Source organism: Siniperca chuatsi, linkage group LG11, assembly GCF_020085105.1.
Source record: "Siniperca chuatsi isolate FFG_IHB_CAS linkage group LG11, ASM2008510v1, whole genome shotgun sequence".
In the NCBI taxonomy this organism is placed as follows: domain Eukaryota; kingdom Metazoa; phylum Chordata; class Actinopteri; order Centrarchiformes; family Sinipercidae; genus Siniperca; species Siniperca chuatsi.
In genome coordinates this window covers 27020494-27034039 of record NC_058052.1, presented here as the reverse complement: position 1 = coordinate 27034039, position 13546 = coordinate 27020494, and the positions used below count along the sequence as shown (strand labels likewise).

The following is a 13546-nucleotide window of genomic DNA, read 5'->3' as shown; positions in this document are numbered from 1 at the left end:
AAACTTTCATCCCCTCCCTCTTTTATTCAATCTTGTGCATTCCTCGTCCAACATCTAACCAATTGATCTCCTCTTTCTACAGTATGTTCATCCCCTTTCTCGCACGCATCCGTTCTCAACATCTAGTACTCATTAAACCTTTAATCACACACTGTTGTGGCGTGGTCCTTGCTAGTCAACAGGTGCACCTTTTCTCGTCTTGAGCATCATTTTATACAGACTAAACCAAAAACTCTTCTGAGTCACAGTAGGCTATCTTTGGAAATTTTGGGATCTTGCCTAGTCTGTCTGTGACCTAGAACTGCAGGGAAGAAGGTGGTTTCCCAAACAGAAATAATTCCAGTTAACCACACACTATTACGAATGAAACAGTCAACTTTCTGGGTAAGGTTTCGACAATCCGGTTCTTCCCATTGTCATTAACAGGGTAATATTCCTGTAATCCTGCACTATCTTCCTGCTTTTTTTTTTTTTTATGAAAAAAATTAAAAGAGTGACTAATGGTAAACATACGTCACAGGATCTGCTAAGTTATAACCCTGATTTCCTCGTCTGCTTGACAGCGTCCATAGTAGGCAGGTTAATCTAAGCAGCAAAATGTAACCATTATTAAAAACAAGATTGAATTTAACATGAAAACAAACAAACTGGCAACAGAACAGAAATAAATCAATAGTACAGTACTATCACGGTATATGTAATTTTAGATCAATATGATCTTGATATTGTACATTTGCTGGACATTCAATAGGACAGCGGTGTATCCTGACGCAACTGACATGAGCCAAACCGCAATGATGCAAGTCTCAACACCACAGGTGACTGGGCTTACATAGAAAGCAATGAGGGTGTGTGTTTTAATGGATGTCACACACCACCAGTGTGTGTTGAAGCCTGAACCTTTTTGCCTGAAGGAATGGGAAAGTTCTCTTACTACATTCAAGTCAGCATGCAGTGTTTGGAACATACTGAACATACAGATCAACAGTGTGGTGGTGGTTTGAGAAGTTTCTGTGAACATTTTGGTACTGTATTTTTGCAGTGACTCTGGGTCACAATATTATTTTTTTTGTGTAGCAAATGCAAACTCTTCAGAGCAACTAGCGATGCACCAGTCAGACTTTTCCTCTTCCGAGATAGATTCCAGTACCTCAACTCAGGGTATCTGCTGACACAGAGCGCCGATCCAATACCAATTTCTTCTTTTTCCTAAATTTAGAATTAGTATACCTCACTGCATGGAATTCATTAGGATCATTTGTATGTACAGTAACAGAGTCGAAAATCTTTCAAGCGTAGGTGTTTGATACTCGGAGATAGATTTTTGGTGGAGTAGTCCTTTAAGTGGCCATGCCCTTTTTGGTTTCTTGCTTGTATCCTACCTGCATAGACTGCAACATTGTTTCTAACTGATTACTTTGACTTGAATTCATATAAGTTAATTCAGCTGCTCACCACAGCAGCTGGAGGCCTTTGTGGCTGATATGACTACATTCACACTGCATGTTTTTAAAGCTGACCTCAGGCTTCTTTTTTTCCTCTCCAGTATCAGTTTAAAGGGGCCTCAGGATCGGGTCTTACATAAGTGGCCGGCGGTCCACCTCAGCCAGATTTTTTTCTCTCTCTCTGCTCCTCCTGAAACGACTTTAAACAGGATGTCGAAATAGTTTGTTTAAATGTACCCAGAGTCCCGGCTGGTCCCACCCAATCAAACATGAATAAACATTTCCTGAGTGTAATTACAAATGTACAGATACTGGCTTCCCACTGCTGACACACACACACACACACACACACACACACACACACACGCACACACACACACACACACACACACATATTAATTCCATGTTCTATAGGTACACACCCAGATGATCTCCAACCCAACACAGACAATAATATCTTGATGGTTATCTGACCATTGTGTGTGTGTGTGTGTATGTGTGGGATTAAACATGTGCCTTCTCTATGCCGCCCTGCTGTAATGTATGTAGAACAAGTCTCAACTTGCACCTTATGTAACCCCAAACCCATTAACTCATATTTTCTCTTTCTTTACTGTCTAACACACACATGCGGACACACACAATGAAAAGATTTTTTTACCTAGCTATACATTATTATGTATTCAGGTCTTCCTTGAAAATGAGATCTCAGTGAGATTAAATAAATGTTATATAAATGTACTTAATTACCACGTCTGCAGTTATGCATCATAAAATCTATAAGAACAAATATCTGTAATTGGTTTTAGATGTCACAGACTACATCTCTTCACCAGACAATGAATCATGAAGCTACAGTCAAAAAACCATCAAAATCAGTCAAAACTGGGAACAAAAACAACAAGTGGGGTTTGAACTTTTGTCCGTGTACAAAAACAAAAAAGTGAATTGCTGCCCTATTTTTCTCGGAACATTATGAGCCATTACTGTTTGGCTGCTAGTCATTACCACACAGAGCCGTCCCACTAAAGATGCACTCAGTGATTTCATTCAACAGAACCTGGAGCTGAGCCTGAGTTTGTTTTCACTCTGTGGTTCAACTCAGGTCTTCACACTGTCTAATCACTGTTTTCATAATGCTTGATGGAAGCTTTATCACACTGCTTTCCTTGTAAATGCTGTCCAGATATATGAATCATTCCTTTAAGTCAATTTTAGAGTGATATGTGTATTTTGTGGGCTTTGCCTTTAAGAAGAGGGCAGGATTTTTCTTTTTTTCCCACTGATGATGGCAGCAGGAAATGATTGTAATTGGGGACAGAGCGTATTGTGTGTGTGGTCCTGGCACCAGATCAAGAATGTTTGTCCTTAAAAAACTCCTACAGTTAAATCAAGCTTGTGTCCTAGTACTGAGCAGCCACTCGCTGTCAAACAAAGCAACATGCAGGATGTGAGGTGTAGTGTCAAGAACCTGTTCTGAACTAGAACCGCTTCCAAATTAATCAATTCTGTTTATTAGAGAAGTTTGGACCTCTGAGCTTCCATCTGCGTTGCTGATTACAGGTGACAATGCACATGTATAGTGTTTACATTATGGTGGACCAAAGCAACTGCTCAAAACGTACTTCATAAGACAGTAGTGATACAGGAAAATGTAATCACACACAAAAATTATTTAATGCCACAAGGTTCAATTTTGGGTCCTGTCTTTATAACAAATTTGCCCATCTTTATGCAGATGATACATTTCTGTGTTGTTTCGCAAATACTGAACACTCAGCCATTGAGATACTACAACAAGCCTTTGACAAATTGCAAGATGCATTTTTTATTTGAAATTAGTCCTGAATGCAAGCAAGACTAAATACATGCTATTTTCTAGAACCAGAGATATTGTTGACAATAGTTTGCATATTACCACTCTGAATGGACAGGGTATTGAGAGGGTTTCAGAGTACAAATATCTTGGGATCTGAAAGTTACATTTAAATTTCACATTGTTCCAACATTCAGTAATAAGCGGATAATTGAATCTTCTTGTCTGTCTTGGACTATGGTGATGTTATCTATAGACACGCCTCTGCCTCCACTCTTAAATCGCTGGATTCAGTTTATCGCTCCGCCCTAAGATTTATTACCGGTGACAGTTATTCTACTCATCATTGCATCTTGTATGAAAAGGCTGGGTGGGCATCTCTAACAGTAAGACGTGACAGGCATTGGCTTCTATTTATTTATAAAGCCCTTAATGGGAACTTGCCACAATATATCACTTCCTTATTAAAGTGGTCCCACAGTCATTATTTGACTCGATCTAGTGCTTGGTTGAAGCTCGATGTCCTGCGTGCAAACACTAAATTTGGGAAAAATGCTTTTGGTTTTTGTGCTGCACACATATTTTACAACACACACTAAAACCACCATGATTACAAAGTACTCCGCACTTGAATGTAATTGTTTTTAACTATGTTCTGTTGCTGTTTTCTCGTTACTTATTTTTTGTGTGTATTTATTCTGTTTTGTACTCTCGACATCATTGAAAATGAGGGCATGCCCTCAATGATTCCTCGAGATTTAATTAGAGGTTGAATGAATAATGCAGGGAAGAAGTCCTGCAGCTAATGTGACAACTAATCAGCTAATACTAAGGCATCCAACTCAAGTAAAAACAAGTTGAAAACAAGATTTTTTTTTTCTGTATTTAAAAATTATGACAAAAATCAGGACTAGTCTTTGATTAAATGTAAATTATACCTAATGGGGAGTGTGTGTGTGTGTGTGTGTGTGTGTGTTTCATTTTACTTTATTATAAGTCTGCCATCATATTTTTGTTAGTTGTTTTCTTTTTGGGAGAGGCTTTATTTAGTTTTGTTCTAACCAATCAGTAGCGTAGTGATGTACCTGTCCCATCACTGTCATTTTCACTTGACACAAAAGCCATGGGCTGTGTCTGAAATCACTCATGTTCACTAATTTACTACTCCCTACGTAATAGACACTCAGTAGTTTACTCTGCAGTGAGCAGTAGATTTAAATTTCGAAAGCTTAATTTTACATTTTTGCTTCTGTAAAATGCTACGCATTGCAGGATTATTTGGCAGAAAGTAGTGTACATGCCATTGACACTACGTTTTCATTCCATTCTGGAATTTTTGGGGACACAATACAGTGCATACATTTCACACTCAGAATTCGGACACTTAAATAAAAAGGCAGAGGACACTTATATTGCACCATAAATAGGGTGTGATTTCAGATGCAGGTATCTGTTGCTAAGAGAGGTTAACTTAATGTTTTTCATGATATAAGAAATACACTGATTTAAGAGTCGTTATTTCTGTAAGACAAACTGTACAGCTGTGTCGATCTCATCCACACTGGTCACCACAGTTCTGAATTTTCTGCCTCTATTTTTCATAGATGTAGCAAATATTCTTTTCTAGCTCTGGCATAACATCCCCAACAACATGCACAAGATGTGAGCAGCAAAAGAGGTGTGAAACCAGGCTGTGTGTGTGTGTGTGTGTGTGTGTGTGTGTTCCCAAACATCAACAAGAATACAGTGTAAAAGTAACATTTTTACTTAAAAGTAAAAAAAAAACGTTAAACATACCTTGCTGGAAAATAACTATATAAGTAAAAGTAAACAATATGTCATTGTACCTAAAAGTTAAAACAGTTTCTTACAAACCATCCTATATAACTGTTACAAAAAATATATATTTCTATAAATGTTTGCTGATCTACAACCTCTATGGTGGTTAGGTTTAGGTAAGTAAACGCCTTGGTTATGGGCTAAGGAATGCATTATGTCAATGAGCGTCCCCCTAAGTATAGAATTACAAAAGTGTGTGTGTGTGTGTGTGTGTGTGTGTGTGTGTGCGTGTATGCCTGAACTGCATCCCAAGAATAGCATACGTACATCCACTAATAACTGTAGTTTTTAAAAGAACAACTCTGCGCTGCTCAAAACTGACACATATTTGGCTGCACAACTTGTATGTGCCTACACTGTGTGTGTGTGTGTGTGTGTGTGTGTGCGTGTGTGTTCTAGCAAGCTAAATTCGCCCTCACTCTCGTTCTTCACGATGGCTGACAGGAGTTAAATGCGTGCTGTGGGCTGCTGGTTCTTCCACAGAATATCTTCTTACTCCTCGTTCCCGTAAAAACAAATGAGCAGAACACTTGAATTTCATTGGTAAAAAAAAGAAAAAAACACTTGTAAGAGAGTAGTTTGTCTTGATTAGTTTCATGAGAAACAGACTTCTAGGAAAGTCAGGTCCTTATAAAGGCATGATGAAGTGTAGTGTGCAGAGTGTGTGTTTGTGTGATTTTAAGTAGCAAAAATTAGGTAAATGATTGTCTTTTGTATTTTTGTCCTGAACAGGGTTTGTCCGAGGGTTTTTACGTCTTTTAGCAACAGAAAAACGCTCTGATGACACTGTTCGTGTTATATATATGTGTCTGTGTACTGTCTGCACATCTTGACTGTCTGGATAGAGACTCAGAAGTGTCAGCAGCACACCAGGAGGGATGGACAGTTGGATGGAGAGAGGAAGAGATGAATGAAGGATGAGAATGATGTTGGGATAGGTGGAGAAAGGAAGGAAGAGAGCGGGATAGATGGGGCCTTCAATATGGACAAAAGAGTGATCGAATGGGAAAACTACTTACTTTTATGAAGCTTATATCCTGGTTTTGTCACAGTCTTCAGATGTATTTTGGACTTGCTTCTAATATACGTAATGTGATTCTGTGTCAATCTGTCTCCCTTCTTAAATCACTGCAGCCTGGTAATCTGTCAGTGTATCCATCAAACAGCCTGAGGTAAGACTTTCAACCTGGATGAACGCTCTGGGTTACCTGAGCATCAAGAGCAGGGAGAGCACACCTTAACCTGAGCACCTGGTCTCAGGTCAACTTGCTAGTACATTATGTGTCAGTGAGCAAGACCATCCAGGGTTAAAAGATAATGTTTGCTCGAGTAAACTCAAGGCTGTCCTGATTGCAATATTTAACACAGAAAGGCATATAGGTTAGGTATACCTATATATACCCTATCTCACTGCTTCTAGCATTATCCAGGAACATGACGGACATGATGAAAATCACTCCCCAGCAAATCATATAATCATCAGTGCAAGGGTTAACGTGCAAGGGTTTAAGAAAAGTACTTTCATTCTTTCAATCCTTTATGAAAGGTTGAATTCCCCTAGATTGAACATGATGTGTGTTCTGTGGATTATTTCCAGCTCATAAGTAGAACTCATTTATTTTAAAGGCACAGATGACTATTGAAAATGATAGTCCAAAATGAATTATGGAAAGCAAGATAAGAGTTGGCAGCACAGACAGACAGAACTCCCCTCAACTGGTTTATGGAATTTGCAATAAAATCTTCTATAAATCTTATAATTAGGGGTTCATTAGGAGATGAAACCCTTTTATGTTTGTGCCAGTTTATTATTATTATTATTATTATTTGTTGTCTGCCGCTTTGGCTCAAATTCCTGTGTGCTAGAAACACGAAACTTGGCCTAATAACTGGAAATGATGTGCATGTGCTTCCACAGGAATATGAGCCCAATCGGCCACATGGTGGCGCTGTAATTAAGGCCCAAAAATGCAATTTTGAACAGGCCACGGCCCTCACACCGTAAGTCTGAATGACTTCAAATTGCTCTCACAAGTCCAGCTCAATGTGCGCTACAAAAAAAGCCTCTTGGACCACTAAAGTCCACCTAACTTGATTTTTACGCCATTTTGAATTTTTTGAAAAACACATTTTTGACAAACCGGAGGTCCGATTGCTACCAAACATTCGGTGAATGGAACAAAGCTCATCCAAAAGTTGTATAAAGCTTGTTGACATCTTATTTCGTTTTCAAGATATTGACCAATGAACTTCAGGCCAATCATCACTAAACTTCCTGGATATGTCCACATAAGTACCTGAAACATACCCTGAAAGTTTCATTCAAATCGACCACTAGGGGGCGCTTGAAATGCAAAACATGTGCGTGGCATAACACGAATCAGAATTTGAATCAGAAATTGTTTGTTTTCTTCATTCTGTTTGTTAAAATGCAAAAAAAGGGAGATTTCACTGCTTTTGTCACGTCTAGGCCACACTGACCAGGTCCAGATCCAAAGCTTTAAACTTCTGACAGTCTGTGTTGGCTTGAACCCAGAATTGCTGCTTGCGGCTATATTTTCCTATATTTTTGCTATTGTCAACAACGCCCATGAAAAAAATAAAACCAACAATGAATTGATCCTACTAAGTATTGTCTGTATATATCTTATTCCTATGTGCCACAGAGCTCCATTGATGTCCAAAAACACAGCAATGAGCCACACTGTTGCACTGGGTGACATGTTCCTTCATCTAACTAAAATGGTCAGTGAGTCATCCGATCGGCTGCACACTTGGCGGGTGTAGCATTGCTGAGGACCCGAGGAGGCGAAGTGTCGAGTGTGGAGTTGTTTAGTTGAGCGGTTCTCGAGGTCAAGCAATTGGCTCGTTCTGAACAGGCACGTTTTGAATGCGCACTGCACTGGTTACCATGAACACACGCTGTAGTTTATTTGGACTCAATCCCACATACACCGTCCTGCTGCCCCAAATACTCACTGGAGCACCAAATGTGTATTAATCCGCTGCAGACAATAATCCCCAACAAATGCACTATTTACTGCAGTTTGAGTAACATTTGCTAAAAAAAATACAGAGTTCAGCTGTTTTGGGAAATTACTGACCCTTTTCAAATTAAAACTATACATTTGTGAGCCGTTTTTAAAGACTTCAGTAGAAACTAATGGGCTTGGACCTGAGAGCCAAAGACAGGGTGGGGAAGTCAGAAATGAATGTAATTTTGTTGGTTTTGGTCTTTTCATGAGATTTGTTGACAAGAAAAATATAGAATATCACCAACCTTTAATGCTAAACCCTGTCAGCTTTTGCAGCAAGAACAGTTAACAGACAACCATAAAGTAATGCAATTTTAGAACCAATTTTAAAATCTTTCAAATGGAAGAAGAATAATTCAGCATAACTTTTCTGTGTAACTGCTTCATCAAATCAGACACTTTTGGTGCATTTTAACAAAATATATCAGGTATGTCACAGTATGTTTGTTAAAGACAGAAGCAAGTTGGCCCTCCACCTCTGCTTTCAGTCACGTCTGCTTGACCCCACTGACTGTCTGTGTCTGCCTTTCTCTCAATCTGTCGCTCCATCAGTCCCCCTCTGTCCTAAGCAGAAGAGAACAAAGGTTCATTAATGTACCTGGCTTGTTTCTGGCCGTCTCTGCTGCCTCTGATTTTCTCTAATTAAAGCTCATTAAAAACACTCACTCTTCCACTGTAATCTGTCCTGTTCTTACTTCACTCACTTCTTACTCTCACTCCTCCTTCGTCACCTCTAATCTGTCCTGTTCTTACTTCACTCACTTCTTACTCTCACTCCTCCTTCGTCACCCCCAGCTACCTCCCCACTCTGCCTCTGTGTGCGGAGCGGAGTGAGGCCTGGGCGCTACTGTTGTATAATGTTATTTACATTTCTCGGTGGTAATTAGGCTGATAGGGGAACGGCTGCGATCCCACAGTCGATTAAGAAGAACAGGAGGGAGGGAGGGAGGAGAGAGGGAGGGGGGAGGAGGGGGAAGAACAAGGAGGGAGGGTGTAGGTAGGACACAGGTCACACAAAGTACAAAGTACAGTGATATCACAGCGCAACAAATGGCTTCTTATAGGATAGAGTTCAGTTGATCTATCTATACATCACCACCTGTATGTTCATCATAGTAGGTGTGTATTTATGTATGTGTACTTGCCAAAGTGCACTCTGACTGAGGGGACAACATGTCCGAACACAGAGTGCTGTGTTGCAGGTACAGTAAATAAGTCATTGAGGGGCCTCGGAGTGAAATGAAGGGGGAGCGAATGAATGAAGGAGGGAATGAGAAAGAAGGTAGAGAGCGAAAAAAATGTAAAATGGCAGTCAGAGCAGTACGCAGTGTACTGGTCAACAAATAGACACAGAGGTAGGGAAACAGGGATGAAGAAAAGTAAAAATGCTGCAACTCAACTGTGATGAATTCAAAATCTGGGACTGAAGAAAAAATACATCAAAATAGTGGTGGAGCCATGTGGACCAAAAGAAACAGAGACTGAAGAAAAAAGGATCTTCATCACCATTCACATACCATTTGTCTCTCTTGTACTCTACATCTCTTTAAATCTCAAATCCCTGAGAGATACCGTGCTAGCAAACAGGGACGTGCAGATCATGAGCTTGTAGAGATGAAACATGAGCAATACAACGGATACCCTCGATCAAAGACAAACACAAAAACCAAACACCAAATCTGACTGACTATCAAAGGATTTGAAAACAATGAGCTGCTGAGAAAGCTTCAAATATAATGATCAACAGTAGGCAGTTACTTTGATGATCAATAAATCGTTCGACACATTTATCAAGCAAAAAGTCAAACATTTGATGTTTCCAGCTTCTCAAATGTGAGTATGTGATGCTTCTCCTTGACTTACATATTAGTGAAATGAATATCTTTGGGTTTTGGACTGTTGGTCAGACAAAACAAGACATCTGAAAGCATCAAGTAGTGCTCTAAAAAATTGTGATGGACATTTTTCACTGTTGATGATGGTTGATGGTTCATATACCAAACTATTAATCAAGAAAATAATTGGCAGATTATTCAATAATGAAAAGAATCGTTAGTTGCAGTCCTAATCAACAGTGAATTTTTCTTAAACCTGTACATGTTCAAAAGAGACTAAATGCCAAAAAATCAACAAACACGAGAGACTTCTGTTCTGCTGTGAGAGGATGGAAGGGTGGTGGTGTGTTCACTGCCCCTGGTTAACATGGGCGATGTGCTGAAGCAATAGCTGTTCCTTGAGGCCATTTCTTCTCTTAAAGGGGCATTTCAATTAACTGTCCAAATTGGACCCATCCAGTATCATCACTACCAGTTGCACAAACATGAAGTCCAATATTCAGTGGTGTTAGCTGAAAGCTGCTCAGAATACAATATTACTACGATATTAGATTATATGTAATACAACTACTTTAAACCATAATAGAAAACAGAAACGAATCTGCAGAGGTTTGATCCCAACACAACGATCGACCTCTTGCACTACCTACCGCAGCTGAATTCAGTCTCACACTTTGAAGCTCTGTGTGTGTGTGTGTGTGATTATATACCGTATACGGTATATGTGGGTTTGTTTACTGTAATCACATCGAGTCCAGAGCATTAAGTGTGTGTTCCAAGAAGAGTTGGTGGGGAGGTGAGGGGAAGGAGGGTGAGGCGGTTGATGAGGGCGGGGTCTCACAGCAAATGGAATACACATCATGTCCCTGATAAGGATCAAAGCAGTTATGTAAGAGCCAAAATCCCTTTGTTTTGTCCAAGAACATATTCCCAATCACCTCTGACTGCCAGAGTGTGTGTGTGTGTGTGTGTGTGTGTGTGTCCATTTATGCATCAGACAGAAAAAAAGGAGAATAAAAATAGAAAAAATAATGAAGTACAAAAATGGAAAAAAGAAACAATAAAGATGTCAGCTGAGAACACTGTATGTTGTTCTCTGTCTCTCTCATCCATTCACCCTGCACATGTTTGTGTTTACTTTGGAGCAAAATAACAGGAATAAATAAATTGAACAGGAGACGCCATCATTAGACTCGAGCTTTCCAGAACATTCTGTGAAAATAAACAAAAGATGCAGCTCACAAAATGTCCTGTACTCAACTCCTCCTCCCTGACATGTTGGACTCCTACTTATCCACCAAGCATCAATCTTTTTTAGACTTTTGTCTAAAACTGTTTATACCCGTCAAGAATCTCTAAAAGGTGACATATTTCCGCTGGCTCCCCAGAGGATTTCTCAGGTCTTGTCAGAATGTTTCAATGCTCTGATTGCTTCACAAGAATCAAGAAAGAAAACTCTTGAAATTAGTTCGGATTTGCTGTGGAAGCAGGTAAAATAATCTCATCCCATTGGTCAATTTTTTGCATTTAAAAAAATATATATCTTACAACTCAATATGACTCTTTCCCTCCCTTACTGATATTTCTTTACTCTTTTGCATGAGTTCAGTAGTTTTGTAGTCTGACTGTTGGCGATAAGGTTTCGCCAACAATCCTTCATTCAACGAACCACAAATAACAAGATTTTCAGATGAGTTACAGTGATTAAGATTTTGGTCCAGGTTGATTTGGCAACACCTGCTACTGGCAATAACAGCAGGCGTGTTTTAAAAATACAGGTACCAGAGCTCTGTTTGAAACGTACACATGTATTGAACACTGGGGCTGTCAGAGGAACAGGTGGTGTATCTGGCCTGAGAGGATTTGTTGCCTCACAGTTAGGAAAGACATGTATTGAAAACAGTCAGTAATATTGATTGACACGTCAATACTGAACTCATGTTAAAATATTGTCTTTTGCATGATGTGAAATACGTGCATGCAGCAGCTTTTGTCTTTCACATCATGACCAGTATGAAATTTGACTCCTGTGCGGGAAAGATGGACTCCACCAGTTATAATCAAAACTGCTATATAGAGATGCAATTACCGAATGCAAATACACTGAATAGCTATTGCTGGATATATGCCGAGCACACACAGTATCAAAATTAGGGTATGATATAATGAAAGTCTTAGGATTATAATATGTTAGTTGTTTTCTTATACAGAATCTTTATGAATATAATGCGAAGTGACTTTCAAGATTCTGAGTTTATTATGAGTGAATGATGTTTATTTGTTGGATTTTATGTATATTTATGTATATTTGGATGTATTTTATCATATTCTTTGTTTTCTTTGGATCATGAATGATATGAATGACTTTGTGATACCTATTAGTGAATGTAGCTGTGCAATGCAATGTTAAACAACTCCGACTAATGAAAGCCTGTAGTGCTTTTCTACCAGTTTTTCAAAAGAGGAAACTTCTCGAAACTCTTTATCTAAACTCTGAACTTCACTGTTGCATCCATTATTCTTGACAAAAGGGAACATTAAGTAAACTTCAAAGACGTCTCGAGTTAGTTACTTAAATGTTCAGGCTCGGGCAGCTCGTGTTTTGTTGAGGTCTGAGTGATAAAAGTTAACACCTGTGCAGCCTTCTCAGCACCGTCAGGCCAAGTTGCAGTGAAAGGACTTGGCACATCAACACAACATGTGACCTGTTCACACCTGGGAGTCCCACAAACACACACACACACACACACACACACACACACACACACACACACTAAGTACATGTACAGAGCCTCTACATGTTCCCCCAACAGGAACATTTATGCAATATACGAAAGACAAAACATACAGTGCCCTGGAGGGGCTGTTGGCGTTAGCAGTGTCCCACCCACAGGTGCCCTTTGTGTGCCTGTCTGTCATCGTCCACTTACAGTATGGATGGACAAATTAGCTGAGAAGGGGAGATGATGAGAGGAGAGCAGAGTGTGAAAGAGAGAGCAGCGCGCCTGAAGTGAAGGGAAACAGAGCTCATGAGCTGATGGCAGATGCTTCGCTAATGACTTCAGTGTTAAAGTTGCTGTTTTCTTCCTGTTGCAGCCAGGTGAATCTCTCTGGAGAGTATAAAGCCATTTACTAACTGTCGTACTGTGAGGGAGCTACGGAGCAGGGGCGCCCGCAGCCCCGCTCCACAGGCGCACCAGCTGTTTTGGCGTTTTTGAAGCGGCTGAGCCTGTAGCGGTGCATCTCTGTGTGATCGGCCCTTTATTCTACCAAGCCACAGGAAGTTTGAAGTCTTTATAAATGTACAGTACGTGTTTTTAAAAGGCCACATTTTGGGGCGTATTTGACCTACAAAGTGACCTGACATCGTCCATTTCTGTTATTTTTTTTACTTTAAGTTTGAATGTATTTTATGTGATTTATGTGGATTGAGACTTCAGGCTCAATGTATCCGTTCAAAAAGCACCTCTTTTCTTATTTCATTAAATTTTATTATTTTTATTTAATTGTTTTTTAGACCTGTGGTTTCCAGGCTTTTTGTCTTTAGACCTCTTGAAACAAAGAACGACCTGCAGG

The 13546-nt window shown here is 39.6% G+C and overlaps 1 protein-coding gene across 1 annotated transcript in view; it reads right to left on the bottom strand.

Moving 5' to 3' along the window:
* The window catches only part of LOC122884321 (protein kinase C epsilon type-like), a 97327-nt gene that overhangs the window by 26896 nt on the left and 56885 nt on the right, over nucleotides 1-13546 (bottom strand). The window lies entirely within an intron of this gene.